Source organism: Panthera leo, chromosome A1 (assembly GCF_018350215.1).
Source record: "Panthera leo isolate Ple1 chromosome A1, P.leo_Ple1_pat1.1, whole genome shotgun sequence".
NCBI classification, from domain to species: domain Eukaryota; kingdom Metazoa; phylum Chordata; class Mammalia; order Carnivora; family Felidae; genus Panthera; species Panthera leo.
The window spans coordinates 204637007-204662236 of NC_056679.1; the positions used below are offsets into that span (position 1 = coordinate 204637007).

At 38.8% G+C, this 25230-nt stretch overlaps 1 protein-coding gene and 1 long non-coding RNA gene across 4 annotated transcripts in view; one reads left to right on the plus strand and one right to left on the minus strand.

Annotated features, from left to right (window-relative positions):
* GHR (growth hormone receptor) overlaps positions 1 to 25230 on the minus strand; it is a 269171-nt gene that overhangs the window by 146529 nt on the left and 97412 nt on the right. The window contains exon 1 of one of the 2 annotated variants that reach the window (XM_042950837.1): positions 23293 to 23431. The exons of the other annotated variant lie outside the window; for it this stretch is intronic. The gene's annotated coding sequence lies outside the window, so the exon portion shown is untranslated. Of the gene's footprint in view, positions 1 to 23292; positions 23432 to 25230 lie in introns of those variants that run through there. 2 annotated transcript variants of the gene reach the window in all.
* Positions 43 to 24056, plus strand: LOC122226922. Of its 2 annotated transcripts, none has more exons than XR_006205816.1 (4): positions 43 to 165; positions 10068 to 10203; positions 17732 to 17873; positions 23984 to 24056. It is a non-coding gene; the product is annotated as an uncharacterized LOC122226922 (long non-coding RNA). The 2 variants fall into 2 exon arrangements; XR_006205817.1 differs by having other exon boundaries at positions 17732 to 17869.

The window sequence follows — 25230 nt, forward strand, 5'->3', positions numbered from 1 at the left end:
GGCACAATGGAGAATACAAAAGCAATCACAATCATGGTTCTCTACCCCAAGAATTAGGCAAGATAGGCACGTGAAATTATGAAAAGAGGAAGTGTACCTAAAAATGAAAGAAAGATCAGAGTGGGGAAATAATCAGCGACTGAATGACAGAGAAGATTGTGCTAGGTAAGGAATAGTGGGGGTAGGATGTGAACATGCATTATGGGTAAGAGCTCAGATGGTACAAATGTCCTGGGTATGGCTTTGGATCTGATTAGCTCAGGGCAGTAGTTGGAATGAGCTGGTGAGATAGAGAACAGGTTTGAAACTATGAATAAAGGGGAATAAAATTGGATTGGCAAAGGAGGACTAGCCCGAAATAGCATTTCAACTCATATTAATCAGAAAGTTACTAGAAGTTTTGGGATAGGCAAAGCATGTGTAAAATGGATTATTCTTGGGCTAAATCTGCTCCTCATACTTTCCTCATTAAGTATCACTGAGAAATACTGACAAGATATGGTGATGACTGGATATAGAAGATGATAAAACATGTCTATTGTAAATGACTGAATATATGTGTGGAGGAAAGATGGCGCTATTGATAGAAATCGGAACTTTGGGATCAGAGCTGTTTAGAAAGGATAAGATCACATGACTGTCTTGGGATATTTGGTATTAAAGTGATTTAACAGTGATTGAAAGACTTGTGGAAATGTTAGAAATGTCTGGTAGGAAGATGAAGATAGGAGACCAAAGACTGGGAGAGAGAATGAGGTCATTACTGGATTTTAGAGATATTTACATAGAGAGGATGAGTACCAGATGAATTTAATGTGAAGACTAGACTATTTCATGAAGAACCCCCATATCAACTTTATTAAAAGTAATCTTAAAAACCATGTTAAGCCATATAGGGGAACATGTGTTCATATCTGGTTTGTAATTTGGCAGGGACAAAATGAACCACCACCCACAGCTACCTACACCCTCTGATTTGTATCAAGTATTTAAAAGGAAAGAGGTCAACAGCATCCCTAGAAGAATGATGTTAGCATATTTATATACAGGAGGAATAGCATGAAAGATTAAGGAACTTGTAGCCCTGTTAAGGCAAGATACCAGAGTGGCAGCTGAATTGATAGAAATAATATATCCCCCAATTTTCATTTTACTGAATTAGCTATTCTGATACCAAAAAAGTAAGAGCTGATTAAAAAATCCCTACAGAAGCAGAGGTGTTTATATTGCAAAACCAAGACTCTAGTTAGATAACATAATAAATGTGTACTTTCTGATGCAGGTGTTGATTAGTAATGAAATATTGCAAAACTGAATCGAGGCGATTTCCTGGTGAAGCTGTGCTAAGAACTCAATGCTGAAAAAGAGGCTAATCCAAAAGAGTATTTGTAACAACCCATTGTAATTAGTACTGGGCACTTATTTGAATAGTTTGCATTTGTTCGTGTCATTACCCACTTTTTATAGTGGTGGTCACTTGAAAATTGTTCAGACCTAAAATGCCTAAGGTCATTTTATTTCTTTCCCGTTAAAGAGACAGAAAAAGTTCACAAACATTACTGACCTCACTAGTTTTGCTGAGATTTCTCTCTTCTCAGAATCTAATGGGGAATACAGGATAGGAAATTATTTTAAATGTGTAATGTGTGAGGGAAAAAGGCCTTTCGGAATATTATATATACTAAGTCTCCTTTTTTATAAAACATTTAAAGCATAGATCATATGCACCTGCATTAACCAATTCAGTTACCAATTCAGTGTCCGTGGTGCATTGGAAACAGGGTTAACGTAACTGAGGAAATAAGTATGCAAAATTTTTACAAAATTTCAATTAGATAGTTTAATTAAGCATTTAATTAAGTATATTTGGGACAGGTTGAGACGTGAATCTAGTGAATCTAGATTTTTATGAAATCTAAATACAGATCAGTATTTCTGATGAAATGTTAGCATTCAAATTAAGATGTGCTATAAGTGTAAAATATACACGGATTTTAAAGGCTTGGTACAAAAAAGGGATGCAAAATATTTTGACAAGGCCTATGCTTACCATATGTTAAACCCATATTTTGGATTGCTGGGTTAAATAAAATATATTATTGAAAACTAATATTCCTTGTTTCTTTTTATTTTTTAAATATGATCAGTAGAAAATTTAAAATCACATAAGTGGCTTTCATTATATTTTATATTTCTCTTTGACAACACTAACATATACATATTATGGTTCGTATGCTTGTACTTGCATTCAGAAACATTAAACTGTTACAGTGGGCATATATGCTTTTGTAACAAACAATAATAAAAAATTACATTTCTAATGATGTATCAAACCCTGTGGTTATATTTTAAGAGGTCGTCCCAAATGCAGAATGATGGGGATTGAAGATTCACTGAAGAATTAGGCATGATTATTTTTGTAGGCTTTTTTTTTTACAGTACTCAGTATGCCTTAGTTTACCGTTAGAAGGGTGACAATTCACACTGTATCTCTCTTTAAGTCATAGACAGTGGTGCACTGATAAATGTGTAACAACTGTCTCTCTGGAATTTAAAGAGAGAGAGAGAGAGAGAGAGAGAGAGAGAGAGAGAGAGAGAGAGAGAAAGAAGGACCATGATTGGTAGCATTTACCACTTTCTTTGGTGTAAATACCTTCACCAAGGCGGATTTTAAGTTATCAAGTCACTGAACCTGGATTGCCTGAAGTCACTGAACGTGGATCCACAAGCGAGTACAAACAGGACCCAGCACACCATCAGCTCAGGAAATGAATGATGTTATCTAGGCTCCATGCAGGTGACAGGTACAAAGATTAATCTGCTGACATTGATAGAAGATGTAAGAGACAGGACTACTGAGTGAACCCTGGACACAATTTCATTTGATGCCATCTGTTTTACTGTTTGCTGATCATATTTAGTTAATAATCATTGACAGATATTTTCCCAAGTCTTTAGAAATTAACATCAGCCTCTACCATAAATGCCATCTTTGATCATCATTTACAGAGAGGGTGAGCTTGGGGCTAAGTGCATGTGTTCTGGAGTCAGAGAGAGCTAGGTTCAAATCCTAGCTTTACCAAACCTTTTTACTAGTCTCTAATATAAGGATGATAATCTTATTACCTTTTTCATAGGAAAATCAGGAGGAGATTAAATGAGATGTTCTATTGAAAGCATTTTACATGTATCCAATAAATAAGTTCTTTATTAGACTCTTTCTGATACTAGTAATAAATAGATTATGTTTTGTAATGCTTCCATTGGGTGGATTGGGGTTGGGGCCCTCATCTATATATCATGAAATAGAAGCCTAGGGGGGTGGTAAAGCAGTCAGTAAATATGTTCTCGGGTAGCCACAACATGTACAACTCCCTTCTTCAATCATGCACTTACATCACATAAGGGTCCGAGGAAAATGAAGAGTCATCATAATGTAATGTGTGCATCTTCTAGGATAAAGCAGGAATGCTGCTCATTTTTGCTTGGGTGTATAGGCAATTGTACACCTTTGACATGGATGCCCAGTTGTGGGAAAAAATCTAGAGGCTGGTTTCACCCGTAATTACTATCTCAGCTGTTGTAAAAAAAAAAAAAAAAAAAAAGTCTATGCTGTTGTTAACTGGGTCCAGATCATTTGTCTTGTGAATCATGCATTTCTAGAGATGAGAACTGGGTAGATGAATTCCAATGATAAGAGGCTTGACTTCAAGCTAGGACTTTCCCTGTGAGAATACAAAAGGCAGCTGGGTTATAGGAATTTTGGTATTAAACTCTTCCTTTCTGGAGAAGTGAAAAAATACAGGCCTTTTCAGAACTAAATACTTAGTGCTGCCCCTATCTTGGTCTGCATGGGCATTCTGCTAGGAGTGGACCTTTATTGGTGCATGGGGCAACCTGTCTGAGTTTATTAGTAAGACTCGGTGGCACTTTGCAGTACCTTGACATAACAACTACCCTTGTGGAGGGTGGCCAAACTCACCCAGCTTGACTCACTTGGTGCATCTACTGATTCACAATGTGGGTATGTGTCTCACATCAAAGAGAACATCAATTGCATAGGTACGTATTTGAACAGTGCGTTCCTTTTTGTATCATACTTTATACCACTGCACCTACAGAGTCATTTTTGTTTTTCCAAAACAGAATTTGAAAAAGCAAGTCTCTTACTGGATTTCTGCTGTGTCTCTCTCTTTTCACAAGTGGCTTTTTTTTTTTAAACCATTTATTTTTTTTAGTGCGATACATCATATAGAACATGGAGAATATACTTTAAACAAAGTTGAAGAGGTTGGAATTTCTTTCAAACTCTCAGACGGAAATTGGTTTTGTTTTACCTAATTTAATAGGAAATGGATAGGCTGTTGAAGACATGATCACAGTGAGTGAAGTCTTCAAGCAAAAACATTCGTTATCTTGATGAGATGATAATCTGACAATGATTAGTAAAGTAAGTCAGTGCACTAAAAGGACTTACTAACAGACCCAGATAACATATAGAGCGAACATTGGGAGAAACTCTTCTTTCCTTTCATCAGGTCCAAAATGAACTTGTTCTTTTAAGGCAAACAAGTTGAGAAACCAAGAGTGAGGCAATATGATCTTCTGGACAAAGCATTTCCAGAGAAGGTGTCAGCAATCCCAAGCCTTGGTGCCAGCCCGACACTGCCTGACCTGGTAACTCAGGCACTCATTTAATCATTGTGGGCCTCAGTTCCCTCGTCGGCACACCATCCGTGATTTTGTGGTAAGCCAAATCCCAGGCTGCGCAATGTAATGAAAGCTGCCATTCTTTGAGGACTGCTTGTCCCGACGCTGCCAGGCTCCTTGTCCTTCTCTTCTTTTAGCTGTGAGTAACTGGGGGCAGGAGGTCTGTCTCACGTACACGTTGTGTCCCCAACAACTAGCCTTGGGCCTGACATAGAGTAGATGCCTCCCCTAAAAACTGCCTTATTATTTCATTCAACTTTTACAAAGACTCTGTGAAAGACAGCCTCATTTTAACGTTGAGAATACAAAAGTTTAGAGGAACTTTGAGAGGTTCCATGAATCCCCCGACAGAACCATGCCCAGAGTCTCCAAGGCCTGTCTTCACCTTCCCATGCTGCACCGTAAATATGAAACTAGGCCAACCGAGCACATGAGCAGAGTACCAGTGAGGCAGGAAAGCTACAGAGGGCAAGAAAAAAAGAGGAAAGTTTGGATTCGAATTATGGACAGGGTCAGACCACAATATTTTCAGTGCTCCGGCCTGTCAAGGGCGGTAATAATTCATAAATGCTGACACAGTAGGTTCTTTAGGAGTATTGCTCAAGGGATATAATATTCATCTCTAGGCCTTACAGCCTCCAAGAGCACCTGGCCTACTTGCGGGTACATTACTTAAGAGCTATAAAGTGTGCGCTTTCCATGACATGGGGCATCCCCCCACCTCCTTTAAGCCTATATATATAAATAGAAAGGAGTCTACTTGGCCAGACTGACTGGCTGCCAGATAGATGGCAGACACGGGGCAGATCAATGTCAAGTCTCAGCTCCAGGAAGTTTATAATATACCACTTCACTCTTCGAGATCAGAGGACGTGTAACAGTTTGGACTTGGACCATTCATTGTTAATAGCTTTAATAGAAGATGTCCTCTAGAACAGTGCTGGGTCACAGAAATATAACATGAGACACAAGTGCCAGCCACATATGTACTTTCGAATTTCCGAGTAACCACGTTAAAAAAGAAAAACATAAAATTTTAATTTTTTTAATATTTTCCTAAGATATCTTATGTACCCCAATATATCTAATATATTATTTCATCATATAGTAAATATGAAAAGCATTGAGGTATTTTTCATATGGAATCTTTGAATCTAGTGTGTATTTCACGCAGCCCATCACAAGTGGCACAAGCCAGATTTCAAGTGTTCCACAGTCACATGCAGTTAAGTGGCTACCATGTGAAAGTGTGCAGCTCAAGGACACAGAGACTGTGGGTGTCCATGTGGCCAGCTCCCTGGCTACCGCAGAGTGTATCTGCACTCATTACTGCTCATGAGCAGAATAAGCTGCTGAGAAGGGACCTTGAAACAGTCATTTTTCAAGACGTAATGGTTTCTTAAAGTCCTGGAAAGAAATAAGTCTTGCTATGAAACCAAGAGGCAGGATGCTCCAGTCCTTCCTAACATCCATTTTACATATAATTACCGAGCACTGAAATCTACGTACAGTTAAATCATAAACCCTTTGTTTGTGGCACAGAACTGGCACAGAGCACCAGATCTGTCACTGGTTATGGGACTTTCAGCAAATCATTTCTCACCCTCAGCCTCAGCTTCCTTATCTTCAAAACAGAATGTCTGGAGCATATCAATAGTTCTCAGCCTTGACTGCAAATTAGAACCATGTGGGAAACTTAAAAAAAAAAAAAATGCCCTGCCTTTACCATATATAAAACAGCATCTCTGTGGTGGGGCCTGAGTATTAACACTTTAACATTTGTTATGTGATTCTAAAGTGCAGCTAGGGTTAAGAATCACTGACTTAGTCCAAACCAAATGTGCTATGATGTTTCAGTTTGTGCCAATGGAGCTCATATGCCCCAGGGAGCCTTCCTCAGCTGAGTGGAGGGAGAGAAAACAAAACAAAACAAAACAAAACATCAATCTTTCCCATCCAGTCAACCAATAAATGTAATTTTTGCAATAGAAAGCCTTCTATGCCAACTGGGGTTGAAATACTAAATATAAAGGTAGGAAAAGAAAATATTATCCCATGAAATGGCAAGATAAAAAGAATACATGTAATGGATGAAATCATTCATAGACAAGATCACTCAAGGAATGATGAAACATTATTTCAAAGTGTTACTGATGAGGTCCCCTCAAGATGACCATCTCTGGTTTTTCAATCAAACGCTAATTTAGGTACTTCCCTGAGGGAATTCTACAGATGTAATTAAGGTTACTAATCAACTGATTTTAAAATAGGGAGATTATCTTAGATCACTGAGGTGAGTCCATGTAATTATCCTATAAAACAGAAGTAATCAATGAGATGTGGCAGAAGAGGAAGGCTGAGAGGTGAGAAATGTGAGAGGGATTTGATGTGCCGTTGCTGGAGGGGACGGCATAGAAAACATGAGATGCAATGCAGGCAGACGAAAACAGGAGCGAAAACTGGCACCTAGCTGACAGCCATCAAGGGAGCAGAGAAGACAGTCCTACAATGACAAGGAATTAAATTGGGTTAGCAATCTTAAGGAGTGTGGAAGCAAATTCATCCCCAGAGCCTCCAGAAGGTAACAGAGCCCTAAAAAGTTTTTTTTTTTTTAATTTCAGCATTCTCTAAGCAGAGAATTCAGTTGAGCCATGCTGTGTCCAGACTTCTGACCTACAGAATTGTGAAGTATTAAATGGGTATTGTTATAAACCAATACATTTATGATGATTGCTTATGGAAGCAATAGAAACTAACACAGTCTCTAAAAGTCCATTAGAGAGTCCTAGGTTGATTTCCTAAACATCAATCAGGAAGATAATTATCCAGTCACCTTTGAAACATGTCCAAGTGAATAAGGGCCTTTTTCCAGAGCACAGAAACTTGTGACTTGAGAGGCAATCTAGTTCAATCAATTAATGATGGATAAGGAATGCTAAAAAAAAATTAGATACCAAATAATCTGTGGCTTTGTCTCCTCCAACTGTCCTTGGCCAAGAGCACTTTAATCAGCCAACAAGAATGTGCCAATATGGAAACAGGTACAATAATCTCTCAGAGCTAGGTGATGCTCTCACCTGAAGTCATTCAGTTCCCTCTATTCCAACTCTACGATTGCCAAATGAACTTCTGATTCTTATCTTACTTTCTGGGTTTCTTCTCTTTCTGGAAAACTAACACAATAACTAGCTGAAATGAAATTGCTTGACAGATGAAATGGAGCATAAATGAATGAACTGGCATTCTGGTATACTGGTCCATCTCTTGAGCTTGGCTAGTAGAAATTGAATTCCTAGAGTCTAATCACCTCTGGGTCATTTGATGGAATTTATTTTTTGAACACATAGATCTGGACATGAGATGATCCCAGGGAAAGTGAGAAACACTGCGCGCACTTGTCTGAATTAGTTTGTTGGCCTTGCTTCTCATCTTAACCCCAGGTCTAACCAGGGAATTAAAAAACAGATGATGTGTCAATGGGAAGGTAAATCAAAACAAAGGTCAAGGTCTATGACAGAATAGCGTAGGGGGAAGATAAGGATAAGCAGCATTTATTTTATGGAAAAGGTGGTTTGGAAGGGGGAAGTACAGGCTATCTTTGCAACATGTCCTTGTAAATTTAACATCTTGGCTCAGGAGAGCCTGTTTTTAGTCCTCTGCATTAAACATTTAATTCCCAGGAGGCTTGTGTTTACCACCCCATGAGACCACAACGTAACTCAGGAAATGGAAATTCAATGAGCTGGCCGTGTTTCTCCTAAATCAGTTGGCTGGTGGATGATGACTGGAACAAGCAGGCTGAGCCAAACCCTGACCCACTCACTAATGAATCACAGAGACTGTCCACCTACCAAGAAGTCAAAGAAACAAACACTTCAATGCTTTTCCATTGTAATCTCTTTGGGTGATTTCAGTTTCATATCTTGTGGAACAGTAACACAACATTTATCTTCTAACCTGAAAACTGATTCAAACGAATTTTTTTTATATCCAACCTCTTGTGATCATGTTACCAACTAAGACTTTACTTCCAAATGAGGAAGAAAAGCTACAGGGAATCCCCAGGGTGGCAGTTTATATAAAGCCTCATGTAAATACTGCAGAACTAGAGAGCAGGTTCCCCAGACACAGGGACTAATACCCATAAGCATCTGAAATAACTCCTGCCCAAATTGAACTCAGCACCTCCTACCTGTCCCCAATCTCATTCCTCATATTCCCTGTCTTGATTGATGAGATTAGGGTTCTGCAGCTACCTGAACTAGCTACCTTGGTTACCCCATCCCTTTTCACAGGTAACTTGATGCTATAAGAGAGTGATTCTACCTCAGAATTCTCTATGAAATGTAACTCCTCCTCTCCCACTAGCCCCACTGCGTCTTTCCTGCCTTTTTTACACTTGATGCAGCCTTCCTCGTGGTCTATCTTCCTTTACTTTTAAGTCTGCTGCCAGACAAATCACAAACCTATTTATGCTTCCATGAAGCCTTCTACACTCCCCGTGAAACATAAGTGTTAACTCTTCTGTGCCTCCACACAGACTTTTTTTAACCTCTGCTATACACAATGCCACAGTCAGAAGATGATGAACCCATTTGTGGAATAAATGAGTTCTCAGTGCCTGTGTTACTATCTAACGCTCTGCAGGGCAGAAAAAATCCCACTTCCGCTATTTATTACTCTACCCCACCACCAAAGTACTTTGCAGGATTTGATGAGTGGACAGATATGTAGGTTGGTTTTGCTGGCGAGTATTGCTGGATATAAGGTGGGCCAGAAGCACTAGAAGTTCTCCCCTCCACCCAAGAATATCCACAGTATCATCTACCTATAGTTTCTGGATCTTTAGAAGTTAGTTTGGGTAAAAGAGAGCACAGCGCAATTTTGGGGTTAGAAGATGGGCCCAGGACCGAACTTTGGGCAGCCAGAATATAGTCTGAGGGTGCCAGGTATAGGTTCGAGAGAATTTCACAAAGGGACAGAGGGTCACAGGTCAAAATTCTGCCTAGGACCCACCTGAATGGCTGCGAATGCTGACTAAAGGCTGCACTTGTTTGGAATATGGCAGAACTCAGCTTCCACAGGTCAGCTTCCCCATGAGTAACCTCACCCTCAGTCCCTTCAGATTCCCCATTCAATTTCCTCTCTACCTTTGCAGGAGGGGCAAGCAGGAAAAGTCAAGAGAAAAAAGAAGATGTATCCAGGTGGTTTTCTGCTTTCCTTTTATCATCAGCACAGCACAGAGCATGCAGTGTAATTATTTTCCTGCAAGTTATTTGCCATGATCACCAGGTTATGTTCTTTAAACTACAACTGGTTTAAACATAAGTGGTTTTGCTAATTTTTCTCTTAATCAGAATGTCTGGAAGTCCGAGGTTAGTGCTGATGGAGGGAAGGAGAGCCAATGTGGAAGCCAGAAGCCCAGTGAGAATCCGAGAGTTGGAGGGAGCTCTAAGGACCATGTTAGTCTAAACGTTTCACTTCACAGCCGAGGTAAGCGAAGTGCAGTGAGACACTGCTGGTTACAGCCGAGCTGGGAGCAGCACCGAAGTCTCCTGCCCCTCCTCCAATGGTGTTTTTTTTTCTTTTTTACAACTCCACATTGTTGTGGAGCAATCACCTGTTGCTATGATTTCAAGAAGCAAAAAGCCACACTTACCCTCAGCTCACATGTGCTGTCATACGCAATATCATTTATCATTAGACATTCAGGACAAGCAAATCATAACACGTATGGGCATACAGCCACCCAGTTCTTCTGGCAGCCACAGAGGGCTGGCCACTACCCACCCTCAACAGGAGCTGAGTGCCCCCTGCCAGCTTCTTTAGGGTAGGAAAAGAGGCCTTGAGTAATTGAGAAAAAGAATTTACTCATAACCAGCCCTAAAGTCTGGACCAAACTGAACTGAAATTTCTGAAAATAATCCTGGATAGAACCTTGCAAAAATCTATCCTCTACATGGATGCCAACGTGATTTTCCTAAATTGCTGATCAACAGCCTCTAATTCAGACTCCTCATTATCAAATGATAAACTCCTAGAAAGGTACATCCAGCCCTGGGTAGTCTGACCTGGCCTCTTTTTTTTTTTTTTTTTCATGTTTATGTATTTTTAAGAGACAGAGCATGAGCAGGGGAGGGGCAGGAAGGGGCAGGGAGGGGCAGAATCAGAAGCAGGCTCCAAGCTCTGAGCTGTCAGCACAGAGCCCAACGTGGGGCTTGAACCCACAAACCGCAAGAGCCTGACCTGAGCTGAAGTTGGACGCTTAACTGACTGGGTCACCCAGCACCCCTGACCTGGCCTCTCTCTACCCTTCCATTCCTATCTTTCACTAATTTCCAAAACCGCCCCTTTCCTCTGTCCATGAGAGGGGACTTCTCTGAAGTTTCCAGACTCTTCACCTCTTTGGCCCCTCTGCCACCTGTCTTCTTCTCACTTTACCCATCTCTGCTACTCAACCCCCCAACCCTCAGATCAAGGTCACTTCAACTTAGATGCATTTCTTCACTTACCAGATAAAATTAGGGGCCCCTCCTCTCTACTTCCATACAGCCTTGACAAACCCCTATCAGAGCAATATAAGATAGCCATGATTTTCCCATCTCTCTTCTGAGATGCTATTTCACAAAGTGCCTAGCACACTCCATTTAAAATGAATTTTGAAGGAATGAACAGAGACACCTGACACTGTTTTAAAAATGGGTATTTTAAGGGGTGGGAGCATGTCCTTCTGTGGAAAGTTCATCTGAGTGCATTTTAATGAGATAAAGTGGCATTTCCATCATATCAGGCATGGTGGGATAGCTTGATTCAGGCATGCAGTAAGGAACCCAAAGCATAGAGAGCACAAAAGCATAGAGAGCACAAAGCATAGCTAGGCTAGAAGCACAAAAAACCAAAGTAATGTTTTCTTTTTCTTTAAAGTGTATCTTTTCTCCTTACACCTGTCAGAATGGCTAGAATAAGACAGACAGGAAATAATAGGTGTTGGCAAAGATATGAGGAAAAAGGAACCCTCATGCACTTTTGGTGGGAATGCAAATTGGTGCAGCCACTGTAGAAAACAGTGTGGAGGTTACTTAAAATATTAAAAAAAAATAGAATTACCATATGATCCAGTAATTCTACTAATGGGTATTTACCCAAGGAAAGTAAAAAAAAAAACTAATTCAAAAAGATATATGCACCCCTATGTTTATTGCATTATTAACAAGAGCCAAAACAAAACAAAACAAAAAACAAGAGCCAAGATATGGAAGCAACCAAAGTGTCCATCAACAAATGAATGGATAAAGAAGATGTGGTATAGGGGTGCCTGGGTGGCTCAGTCGGTTGAGCGTCCGACTTCAGCTCAGGTCACGATCTCGCGGTCCATGAGTTCGAGCCCCGCATCGGGCTCTGGGCTGACAGCTCAGAGCCTGGAGCCTGCTTCCGATTCTGTGTCTCCCTCTCTCTCTGCCCCTCCCCTGTTCATGCTCTGTCTCTCTCTGTCTCAAAAATAAATAAATGTTTAAAAAAAAAATTAAAAAAAAAAAGATGTGGTATATATATATATATATATATATATATATATATATATATACACACACACACACACACACACACACACACACACACACATACATACCATGGATGGTATATCATGGATGGATCTATAAGGTATTATATTAAGTGACATAAATCAGAGAGATAAATACCATATGTGGAATTTAAGAAACATAACAGAGAAAAAAAGACACAAAAATTCATACTCTTAAATACAGAGAACAAACTGGTAGTTACCAGAAAGGACGTGGGGTGGATAGGTAAAATAAAGAGATTAAGAGTACACTTATCATAATGAGCACTGAATAATGTATAGAAATGTTCAATCATTATATTGTACACATGACACTAATATAACACTGTATGCTAACCATATAAATATAAATATATACCCAAAAAAGTGTTGACCTTTTCTAAGACTTCAGAAAACCTAGAAGAAAATGAAAAACACACATGGACCAGAATCAAAACTATGAAGTGTTTCTTGAACGCAAATTATAATCTCTATTGACGTTCTCAAAATGTATGAGCCCCTTAAATAATCAGAAAACTAGCCTTTCATTCAAAGAACAAAGTTTGGAAACCCAAATTATATCTCACATGTTCAGCTAAGGAGTATGCCTTCAGTAGACTAACATTCATATGTTCTGTTTTGTTTTGTTTTGTTTTGTTTTTTGTTCTGGCAGTTGACAAGAAGTTAATTTGCTTAAGGAAAATCCCTCAGTCAAGCCTTTCTAGCTTTTCCTTGCCGTTTTAATGTGGTACATGCTATAGCCCCACAAACGTGTTACTCCAGTATAATCTGCAGTGTCCTAACTAAAGTTACTGACTGGGTCTTATCTGCACAGTTTTTGTGTCCTGTTTGCTTCTTGAATCTGATTAACCAGAATATTTCTCTTACCTCTTTTTAATATGTGAAGTCACTTGACCTAGTTTATGTGTAGAAGCACTACACCATTGGTTTCAATCTTTATATTGTGTAAAAACAAAATCCAATTTATATAATAAAATCATTTCTCTAAAAATTTAAGTCATTTTCAGATAAAAAATAAACATGCATTTCTGATACGCAAAAAAATCTGTTTTTTCTGATAATATTTTATGAACTCCAGCACAAGGAAAGGGGGTTTTGTTTAGAGTAGAAAGGAGAAGGTTGAAGAAGTAGAGGAAAGAGGGAGCAAGGGAAATTAGGGCAGTTGGGGAAAGAGTGAGGTGGGAGAAGAAAGAAAGCAACTGGCTGAGCCATCAGAGATTTACACCAAAAAAAAAAAAAAAAAAAAAAGAGACCTGACTCTCAGCCTCTTAATCAAAGTTAAAAAGAACGGCACGCTAACAAATAGTCCGGCAGACATTCCTGAAGTAGAAGCCGGATTTTCATAGGTTTTCCTCTGGGCTTTACCGCAAGAGGTTTTTAGATGCCCTTTTTCATTCAGTCATGTGTGCAAGCAGACCATATTATACAAACTTGGTTAAAATCTGTCAGAAAGAGGAGGCATGAAGGTGGAATATGGTGAATTTCTTGGTCACTGCTTGGCATGTCTTAATCACTAGCTTCTCGGACTTGCTGCTTTCACTTATATACGGCACAAAATCTTCCCCAATCAATTATATTCCCTCTCGTGAGCCCCGCCCCCCCTCACATGCGTGCGCGCGCGCGCGCACACACACACACACACACACACACACACACACACACACACGCCTCTGGTACCAGAAGAGTAGATGAAAGCACACGACCATTGCCTCATATAACAACCTCCCCCCACCCCCCGACCTTTGCCCAGAACGTCTTTGGGTTCTGCCAACTGAAGTGAAGGCCAGGCCTGGGCTGGAGCCTCCTGAGACCCATCACAACATCACAGTAGAGCCAGCCAGGCCAGAGGAGAAGGCAGCCAAGTGTTAAAATTCAACAAAGAGTATGAGCTGGACAGGCTGACGACAGTGATAGGCGTAACTAACTCTAATCCTGTGGTCTAAGGAGTGCAAAAATGAAAGCTCTCAGAGGGCAGAGGTGTCCATCTGCTATATTCACTGGTGTTTCACTGATGTATACCAAGTGCCCAGAGTGTAACACTTTGAATACTTGTTAAATGAAGGATAAATGAATGACTTCCAAAGCATTAGTGCCCATTGGAAATCTTAACACACTTAACTGTTAAATGTTTAACCATAGTATCAACGATGCAAAGTAGTGGACTAGAAAATTATTAGTACTACCTACATATTAACTGGATATTATCCCACTAATAGGATATTTGGGTTGACTGGCAGGAGGACATAGTACTGAGATTACGCGGGTTTCTCTTTTGAATTAACTTGTAATAAAGAGAAGTAGGTCTATGAAAAAAATCACAAGTCAGCAAAAGGTGCTACACACTCAACATTTAGTGAATTAGGTCCACAAGCGGCACAAGAGACAAAATAACTGCTTTCTAGCTCTGGAGTTTCACCATCTTTCTTGTTGTTCCTCACATGGTTGGAACAGTCATGATGATTTCCATCACCGAGTGCGGGCTGAGTTGTTATAAATGCAAGGCTATGTTACTAACATTCCTGCGTATGATCAACACTCCCGTCCATACTATTAATACGAGAAGACTGCTCATGATTTGTGACCACAGCCGGAATTAGCAAGACCTGTTGTTGGTGAAAACTCCTTTCTGCCTACTTGGCTTTCCTAAGTTTGTATGCAAGAAACCATTCTATGACATCATCCACACAAAGTCCTATAATATAAGAAAACCTCACAGGGGAGCATTCACTTGACTAGGTTAATTAACAATGACTACATAGGAGTCTCATTAATTGTGAATTGGAGGTTAATTTATTACAAACTCATATTTTGGATGTGTAGAGGCAGCCTTCCTGACGGAGGTCTCTAAAGCACATTTCTGAAGTTGAATTCAGGGGTCCAGAAACACTTCCTCCCTCAACTTGGTGTTCCTGCAGTATTTGTAGCACAAGCCAGAAACACAGGAGTTACCTGGCCATCTTCTCTACCTCCTCTGTCCCCATTTCCTCTGTCAACATCACCTCTTCAGCATCTTGAATTCGTTTCGTGCCCTTATCCTCTGTGTTGCTATCACCAAGTCCCAGCCACTCTGTCTCACTTGGACTTCAGGAATGCCCTCTTAACATCCAGTAAGACTCCCTCCAATCCATTTTTTACAGAAAAATTATGTTTTGAAACACAATTATGATTATGACACCCTTCTGAATAAGACATTCAAATGACTTTCCTTCTCCACAGTACTCATACCACAATCCATTAAGGTGGTCTCATATTTACCAGTTGTGCTTAATAGTCACTCACTCTACTTTCAACTAGTAATGGAATCCAGTGCAAGAAGACATTTCCCAGCCAACCTTGCAGCAAACTGTGTCATGTGACTCAGTACTAGGTAGGAGGATGTGAGCAGAAGTGGCAAGTGCATCTTTCAGGGAAATGAACATCTCCTCTACTTCCCCTTCTCCACTCCCGTTGGCTTGGATGTTGATGTGCTTGGTCACCAAACACATGGATAAGAGCTACCTAGATCTGGGGAACACTTCTGGAAGTCACTCTGCAGAAGAATCACAGAAAATGTGGGTTTGAACACTGGCAAAGGACCAAGGGGCCAATGATTTTTTGACCAGCCAGCATAGACCTTTCTAGCTTATCCTTTAAAGAAGAAGGTCATTTTCACCTAATTTTTTAGGCGCAACTGTAAGGGTAGTTGGAAAGAGTAATTACACAGGACTTGCACAAAAACATAGGCTGAAATTTTATCCTTAATACCTATTTTTTTTTCTTTCTTTTCTTTTCTTTTTTAAAGAAAGAAAATGTACCTGAATGTATAATGTGACAGGGCTTTTTTTTGAGTCCTTTATTTTTTTTACAAGAGTTATGAATCCTATTAGTGTGCTACAACCAGAAGTATTTTTTACTTTAGAACCTGTGAATTGTTTTATTGGGGGAATTATTAAGGCCACAGAAATGACCACCATAGTCAGATAGAAATATTTTGGTCTAATAAGAAAATGGGACAATCTATCCCACCCTATCCCAAACCAAGTTTCCAAACCTCAAGTTAGTAAAAACAGTTAATAAACACTGGTTATACAAAGAAGTGTAGGGAAGTATAGGAAATTAGGAAAAGGAGCCTGTCCTATTAGTGTTGTGGGTTATATTTTTCCAGGTTTGGGCACCCAGCTTCCTAAAACCAAACTGTATACTGAGCAATGTATTTTGAAATGGTGCCAGTGGGACAAGCATGAGGCTCTCTGCTTCAAACAGCATTTTATTCACAGATGCTTCATATTTGTACCAAGGAGATGAGCTAAATCAAGAGTAGGAGTATGTGATGCTGGTTTGCAAAATGATTGCTTTCCTGAAGCCAATCTTTATTTTATTTTTCTGATAATAAATGCACAATACTTATGTAGAAGTTTGGTAAGTATTAATACAATCTAAAACAAATTATGAATTCCCTTTCTGTCATTCTCTTTCCAATAAAATTTCTAAAGAAAGCTGAAAACAGACCCTATACAAAAAGCTGTCTCGTGTTTTTTCTTCTTCCATCTAACATTAGTGTCTCTTCAGTACCTGCAATTAGATTGCCACTTTATCTAGGAAACGCAGCTTTTAGCAATTCTTTGTTGATTCCAATGAAATCAACCTGACTCAGCTAATATGAACTGATTAGATTGAGAATGAAGTCCTAATACCAACTGCTGTCCAATAGTAATTACTTGACATTAAATTTTGGGTGACCCAAGAAAATTCTATAAGCTTAGAGAAGTTTCAAGTAAGAGGATAGGGAGCTTGAAGACATTATAAAAGAATCCATGAAGGACCCAAGATGTACCTAGAGAGAGATACATGAGAATGGCTATGCACAGCAGCAGAGATCGGATGTCATTATAGTAAATCCCAATTACATGGAATTATATGGCAGCATCCTCTTCCTTGCTGGCTAAAAAAGCATAATACCCTCCTGCCCAACCACCGCCACCCCAAAATACAAAAACTGAATATAAAATTTAATGGCTGCACTAATTAATATTCCCTCATATTCTTGTTTTTCTAACTATGAGTCACAGCCTATTATACTGTAGGGTCAGTCTAGTGGGCCAAACCCGGCTTTGTTTGCTGGCCTACTTACACAAATAAAATGGTGCTATAAGGCTAAATGTTCATACCTCCTGCTCCAATTCATATATTGAAACTTTATCCTCAATGTGATATTTGGAGGTGGGGCCTCTTAGGAGGTGATTAGGTGATTAGTGCCCTTATAAAAGTGGTCCCAGAGAACTCCCTGTACTCTTCCACCATCTGGGGATATAGTGAAAACAGCTGTCTATGACCCAGGAAGTAGGTCTTCACCAAACATGGCATCTGCCAGCACCTTGGTCTTAGACTTCTCAGCCTCCAGAATTGCAAGAAATAAATTTCTGTTGTGTATAAGCCACTCAGTCTATGGTATTTCTGTTACAGAGCCAGAACAGATGAAGACAAATGGAGAGGAGAAGGGAGGAGAATAAGATAGTTTCTTCACATGAACCTTTGTGCTGGCCAACATGGCACTGCAAGTTTACACTTTGAACTTCCTCCTCTGTGCCAACTACTGCAATGGTAGGTAGGTTTGTTTGTTTGTTTGTTTGTTTGTTTATTTATTTATAACTAAGACAGTAGTACTGGAAAATGTTAAAGAGCAATTACAAGCCATGGAAGGCATATTGAGGAGCTCCAACCCACATATGGTGGGAGTTCCAGGAGAGAATTTAATTCAACTGCAAGAATCATTTTTGGAAAAGGTTATTATTAATTTTATAAAATTAAAAGAATGGAATGAGTTTTCAGATTAAAAACCCACAATACTCACCGAGGATTATAAATAAAAAGTAAATTCACAATAGGGCATCATGATAAAGAAAAACAAGGGACTTCAAGTAAGAGGCCGATTATCCACTAATGAATTCAAACATACCAGTAGAAGATTTTTCCTCAGGAACAACAAATGTCAAAACACAAATGAAAACCTTTAAGTGTCAGAGAAATAACCATCTATTTAGCATTTGATACCTAGCTAAACTGTCACTAAGTCTTGTGGTGAGCAGGTGGTGGAGGGAATATGAAAACAGTTTTCTACCTAAAGATTCTAATTTAAATAATTATTAAAAGAACTATTTTTCCAAGAAGACATCAATCATTTTAAAAATATACTGAAAGTCTTTTTTAAAATGTTCTATCCCAACTATTCCAGTTATTATACCCATATTTGTTGACCCATTTCTCTGCCCCCCATTTAAAGCCAAACTTCTCAAAGGAATTACATTAGACTCTTATTCTCAATTCCTCTTTGTCCACCTTCCTAAACTCATTAAAGTTAGGCCTTAACCTCCACCACTCCAATGACATAGATTTGTCCTTGCCACTAATGACCTCTACATTGCTAAATCTAGTGGTTAGTTCTTAATCATCTCATTTGATTTATTAACATCCAACATAACGGATCACTCTTTGAAACACTATCATAATTTGGTATTTCGACACTATTCTCCATTTATTCTACTACCTCACTGGATACTTCATCTTGGTCTACTTTGTTGTGTCATCTTCATTTCCCAGCCATGTGACACTGGAATACCCTTAGTCCTTATCATCCACTCTTATCTACCTACACTTATTCCTAGGTGATTTCATTTGTAATATGTCATTAATATCATCTATATGATTATGTTCTCCAAATATATAACTTTAATTCAAAACTCTTCCTTGAACTATAGGCTTATACATCCAATTGACTAATAATCCCCTTGGGTGCTTGATAGGAATCTCAAATTTATAAATCTATAAACAAACTTTTGATTTTACCCTCTTAACCTTTTCATTCCACAGTGTTGGTCATTTCATTAAATATCACCTTAATCCTTTCAGATTCTCAGGCCTTTCAGTCATACCTTGAAAACCAATCCATCAACTAATTCTCTTAGATATACCTTCAAATTATATCCAGAATGTGATAATTTCTTTCTTTCTTTATCTCCCTCACCCAAGTCACCAATATTTCTTATCTGGATTATTATAAACATTTCTTAATTAGTCTACATGCTTCTGGTCTTGAAAACCCTTATCCCCAAATATATAAGTCACCCATCAAGATCTTGCTAAAACAAAAACATGTCAGTTTTTTTGTTCAAGACCCTCAGATGGCATCCCATCTCACTTAGAGTAAATGCCAAAGTGCTTACAGTGGTCTAAAAGTCTTACTTGGTCTCCTTTGACCCTCTCCCCCCACCATTAATCACTATCTCTGCCTTCATCTACCACACTTTTCCTGCCCATTCTGCTCCAACCACACTGGACTCTTTGATGTTTCCTGAAGACCCCATGCAGTATATGCTATTCCCTCTGGGATATTTTTCTTCCAGATTTTCATCAAATAGCCATTAAAATATCATTTCATCTTTGAGCTCTTCCCTGAAAACCCAGATTAATAATAACTCTTATATCTTATTCTTCTCCATAGCACTTATCTTTATTTGTTTTCTGATTTTTATTTATCTCCTCTTACTAGAATGTCAATTATATGAGTTAAGGGATTTTATCTGTTCTGTTCACTGCTATATTTCCAAGCACCTATAACCACAGCAGGCCAATAGAAGACATACAATAAGGATTTATTAGATGACTAAATGGTGAGGAAAAACAAAGGTAAAACATGATAGCCAACTCAAACAAATATTGTTTGTAAAAACAATACAGGCCACATTTTCTACTGATCAAAAACGGTGAAAGAAAATTTTAGATGAGGAAAATAGGTGAGTTTATCTCAAAGAACAATTAAAATGTGTTAGATTTTCTACTTTGTTTGGGAGAAGGATAGATAATCTGTGTGAAATGGGAACACTAATGTTGCTTGATGTGGGAGTGAGCGGCCCAGCTGAGGGGTGCATGGGGTGTAAGGTCAGCACTGATGATGTGGCTGTCGCAGGCTTCTGCTGCCTTAAGAATCAGCACAGTTGTTAGGGGACCCACATCAGGGAAGACTGAGAAGGTCACACCCCACCCAGACTCTAAGAAGGGAAAGAGAAGGTGAGCATAATCATGGTCTTGGGAAAGTGGCAGGCCTCACATAGTTTAGGAATAGATGTTATAGACTCATGTTCTGTGGATGTTTTTTCTCAGTAGGCAGAAATGAGAATCATTATTGCCAGGTAATAACTATATGTATTTGAAAAAAATGAAGAAAAACCTTTGCATTTTTAGCTTTGCAAGGAAACATTTCTGAAGAGTGATTATTTAAGTCAATACCTAAAAAAAACCAAGTCTGCCAAAATATGCTTCAAGACATTGTGGGGGAAAAAAGCCCCAAAAGATAATACAATAGAAACATCCTGTACAAGTAACATTTAGACCAGGAATGCAAGGACAGTTCAATATCAGAAAGATTTAGCAATATAATCTACTGCATTAATAATTTTAAAGAGGTAATCAAATGGTTATTCTACCATGCAGAAAACCAGTGTTTATAATTTAACATTTATGATAAACTCTTAATAAACTAGAAATCCAGAGTTTTCTGAATCTAACAAAAATATGTCACCCAAAAACCTGTACCTAACAGCATACTTAAAATGAAACTTTTCAAGCATTCTCACAATTATGTGGCACAAGAAAAAAATGCCTATTATAAAGGCATACTATTTACATGGCATGGTACCTTATAAGGATAGGAAAGTTGAGATCAACAGGGAAAAAAAGCCTAGAAACGTTTAAAGCATATATATGATCTTAGAACACAACAGAAAAGGCACTGCAAATAATGGAGAAAGAATAGAGCTCAGTAAATGGTATTGAGACAACTGGTTTTTCATATGGAATAAAAATAGATCCATGCTTTACACCACATATACAAATTAGCTCCATGTAAATTCAATGTCTACACATGTAAAACAAAACTTTGAGAAATAAATTAAAGCAACTTAGAGTACAGGAGGGATTTAAATATAATCATGGAGGAGAAAGTGATTGCTTAAGCAAGGCACAAAATGCAAAATAATAAAAGAAATTTAACTTTATCAAAATTTTAAAATTGTGTTAAAAGAGGTCATGAAAAAAATTAAAATGCCATCAACAGACAGGAGGCAAAAGTTTCAACAATATATTTTTCAGTATATGAAAAAGTATGAGTCATATGTATGAAATATAAACACATATATTAAAATACATATACATTAGGATCATACACATTTACATGTTTTTGTAAATCAATAAAGAGAACAGACAATAAAAGAGTAAACAAAGAGTAGAAATAGATAATTCAGAGGAGGAAATCCTAATGGCCCTATAAAAATGATGTTCAATTTTACGAATAATCAGAGTAATGAAAATTAAAACAATGAGATACTGATTCATATCTACCAACCCACACATAATTACGTCTGATAATAAGTGTGAGCAAGGACCCGGTGGGAGTGTAAATTGGTAAGAGAGCACTATGGAGAGCAATTTGTTAGTGTCTACCAAACACGAAAATGCACATATCCTATGATGTGGTAAGCCCACTGATATATACTCCAGAAAAACTCTATTACATGTATCCTAAAGGAAATGTCTAAGGACATTTATTTCAGTACAACTTATTTTTGTAAAACAATTGAATCATTTTATTTTATTTATTTTTTTTATTTTTTTATTTTTATTTTTTAATATATGAAATTTACTGTCAAATTGGTTTCCATACAACACCCAGTGCTCATCCCAAAAGGTGCCCTCCTCAATACCCATCACCCACCCTGCCCTCCCTCCCACCCCCCATCAACCCTCAGAATTGAATCATTTTAAATTTTCAGTAGTATGGGAATGGATAAGTTGTGATATTTTCATGAGATGGAGTAATATACAGAAATTTTTAAAAGAATGAACAAGGGGAATATAAAAACATAAATTCTGAAAACAGAATGTTTGATAGTAAAAGTAGTGATTGCCAGAATACCACAGTCCATATTTGAAGTAAAATATATGGGGGTACCTGGGTGCTCAACTCAGTCAGTTGAGTGTCAGACTTTGGCTCAGGTCATGATCTCCTGGTTCGTGAGTTTAAGCTCCACATCGGGCTCACTGCTATCTGCCTGTCAGTGCAGAGCCTGCTTCAGATCCTCTGTCCCCCTCTCTCTGTCCCTCCCCCCACTTGCGCTCTCCTAAAAATAAATATTTAAGAAATAATAAAGCGAAATATATGAAATTTTTATTTATTTTTTTTTTTGAGAGAGAAAGTGTGCAAATACATGTGCATGAGACAGAGAGGGAGAGAGAGAAGCCCAAGCAGTCTCAATGCCCAGTGCACAGCCTGACATGGGGCTCAATCTCATGACTGTGAGATCATGACCCGAGCTGAAATCAAGAGTCAGACGCTTAACTGGCTGAGCCATCCAGGCATCCCAGGAGTATTTTACAATACACAAATAATTTGTATTTCATGCATACAATAATCATGTTTTATATATGTAGCAAAATTTAAATGTATAAAAACAGGACTGTACAAAGGTCAACACATGGCAGTTGTTCCGGGGTAGCAGAGAGTAGGGTGATGCTGAGAAAGGCAAAACAGGGAACCTCAAATTCACCTGTGTACTTTGTTTCTTTACAAATAGAAGCTAGGCAGCACACATGGGAAAAATATTTACTTTTGATGTATTCATCTGGGTGGCAGGTACATGGACACTTATTTTAGGGTCCTGAGTATATTAAAAAAAATAAGAGTATTAGAGAGCTCTAAATCTATATCCCTGCCCAGGGTCAAAAATAACAAGCCCGCACAAATTTATGCAGATAGAAAGATAAAAAGAGGTTCTGATAAAGAGGAGTTTGTGTAGGGCACCCACTCCTGGACAACACTGACAGAGGAGGGTTGGAATGGTTACTCAGGTGAGTTCCAGTCACTGAATCCATGACTGTCACCCTCATATGCACCCTACCCACCCTCATGGCTCAGCAGTTGGCCCTCCCCAGACACAGTGTTATATGACAAGGAAGGGGAGCTTTCTCAATACCTGTTTCTAGGCTAGGCTGAGGAACATTTTCTTCATAGATTCCAGAGAAAAGCCACAGAGTGGACCTTCCAGGAAGAACGGCAAATCACATGTGAGATTGCACAGGCTAGGTCCTGTCACAAGGCTTCCCAGAGTTCTGGTGCCAGCCGTGTCTGATTAGTGCAAAAAAAAAAAAAAAAAAAAGCATATTTTTTTACTAGCTTCAAAAAAGTCAATTTAAGCACTTCACTCCAGTGAAAAACTGATTTGGGGCACAATGATTAACAAATGGTTCTCAATCTCCATCCCTGGAAGTCACAAACACATGCACAAGCCCTAGGTAAGCTGGACCTGGGGATCTTACTTAGTCACGTGAGTCACAACAAATGGGTACGCCAAAGCTGGTTCATCTTACTCAAGTAGACCACCGTGGAACCTTCCAGCAAACACTTATTAAAACAAGAACCGAAACATTTTACAGACTATAGCGTGTTTCAGTTGGTTGAGAGCCATCATAATTAATAATACAGTAACAATAAAATGACAGCACAGGCAAAAGCCCTGTAGCGTAATGATCCAGAGTGAGCTTCACACATCTGTGGTTATGTCAGTTCCTGAGTGCAAAAGCACCAGAATGCCACATTCATGGTCTCAAATGATGGCAGAAAGTATCTGGAGAAAGGCCATGATTCATCTTCTTTTCTTGTCACAGGAACCACTGAGAAGAAACTCAGAAGCTCCTACTGAGAATTCCTTAGAAAGAGAATCAGTGGCTTAAATAAAAGGATTTTACTCTTAAAAAAAGATATTCCGAATAGGCTTCCTTTTATACTTCATGTATGCAGAAGTATTTTCCTTATATATTTATTCTGCATGTCATATAATAGTATCCTTCACAAACATTTCCCATAGAGTTGACCAGCAGCTTCAACTGCTTCCCTAGAAAACACTCCAGCTATTCCTCTCATTAAAAGAGACGAAAAGCCAAGAGGATAGGTGACCGACTTAGTTTGTGCCAACAATCTATCTCTGAATATGACAGAGCTTGTGCAAAACAGGCACTCCTTATATGTTAATAAAAGATTGGGCACTGGTAGTCATTTCTAGAGCCCCAACTGAGCAACTGAGTTGCATCAGTATTTAGAAAATTTAAAAGTCTGTGATTTGACATCTAATTATTTCCCAGTCTGAAAAGATTTTATTTTTCATGTTCCAATGTGGTCCCCGCTTTACAGCAAAAAGGCAAAGTATGCAATAGATAACACCGTATGTGCCACTCTGAGTTCCATCATGGCTCTGTCTTGCCCCTTCAACTAAACTGGCAACATCTGTTATTCTCTAAGACAGTGTGGACATTTCCTTCCATGTCAGTCATTTCAGAGGTAAGTGCCCCCACTAATTCACAAATGTTTGACTGTCTGAGTCTTCCTCATTATCATTTCTAAAACTGAACATCCACATGACAATTTCTCCTCTTTGATCACAATTTTAATTGTGTTGTAAGTTGTAGCCTGTTTAGTGCTAATGTTACATTTAACTTGTTGCAGGTGAGGAAGGGGGGCGCGCGCGTCATAGGGAAGGTGGGCTGAAGAGTCCCTCCATTTGTTCACTTTTCTTTTGGTCCTGAGAATGAAGTTTGGCTCCATTTTTAGTTAATAATGGGATGTTTTTAAATCATAGAACCAAAAAAAAATCATAGATCTTATATCTCAAAGATGAAGGGATGACAAGAGTGAATGTACTTCATTAACTCAGCTTAGGCAAGGGGGGTATTTCCACTATGGATCTAAAACCAGCTGAGACCTCAAATGGAGCAGGAACTGAGTGACCTACCATGAATTAGGCAGTGTCTGTGACACGGGCTTCAGTTAAACACAGTGTGGAACACTCACTCTCATGAAGGCTGTCGAATTCAAAACTTGCCAGACAGATTCACCTTCAGGACTCAGACATCTTGTA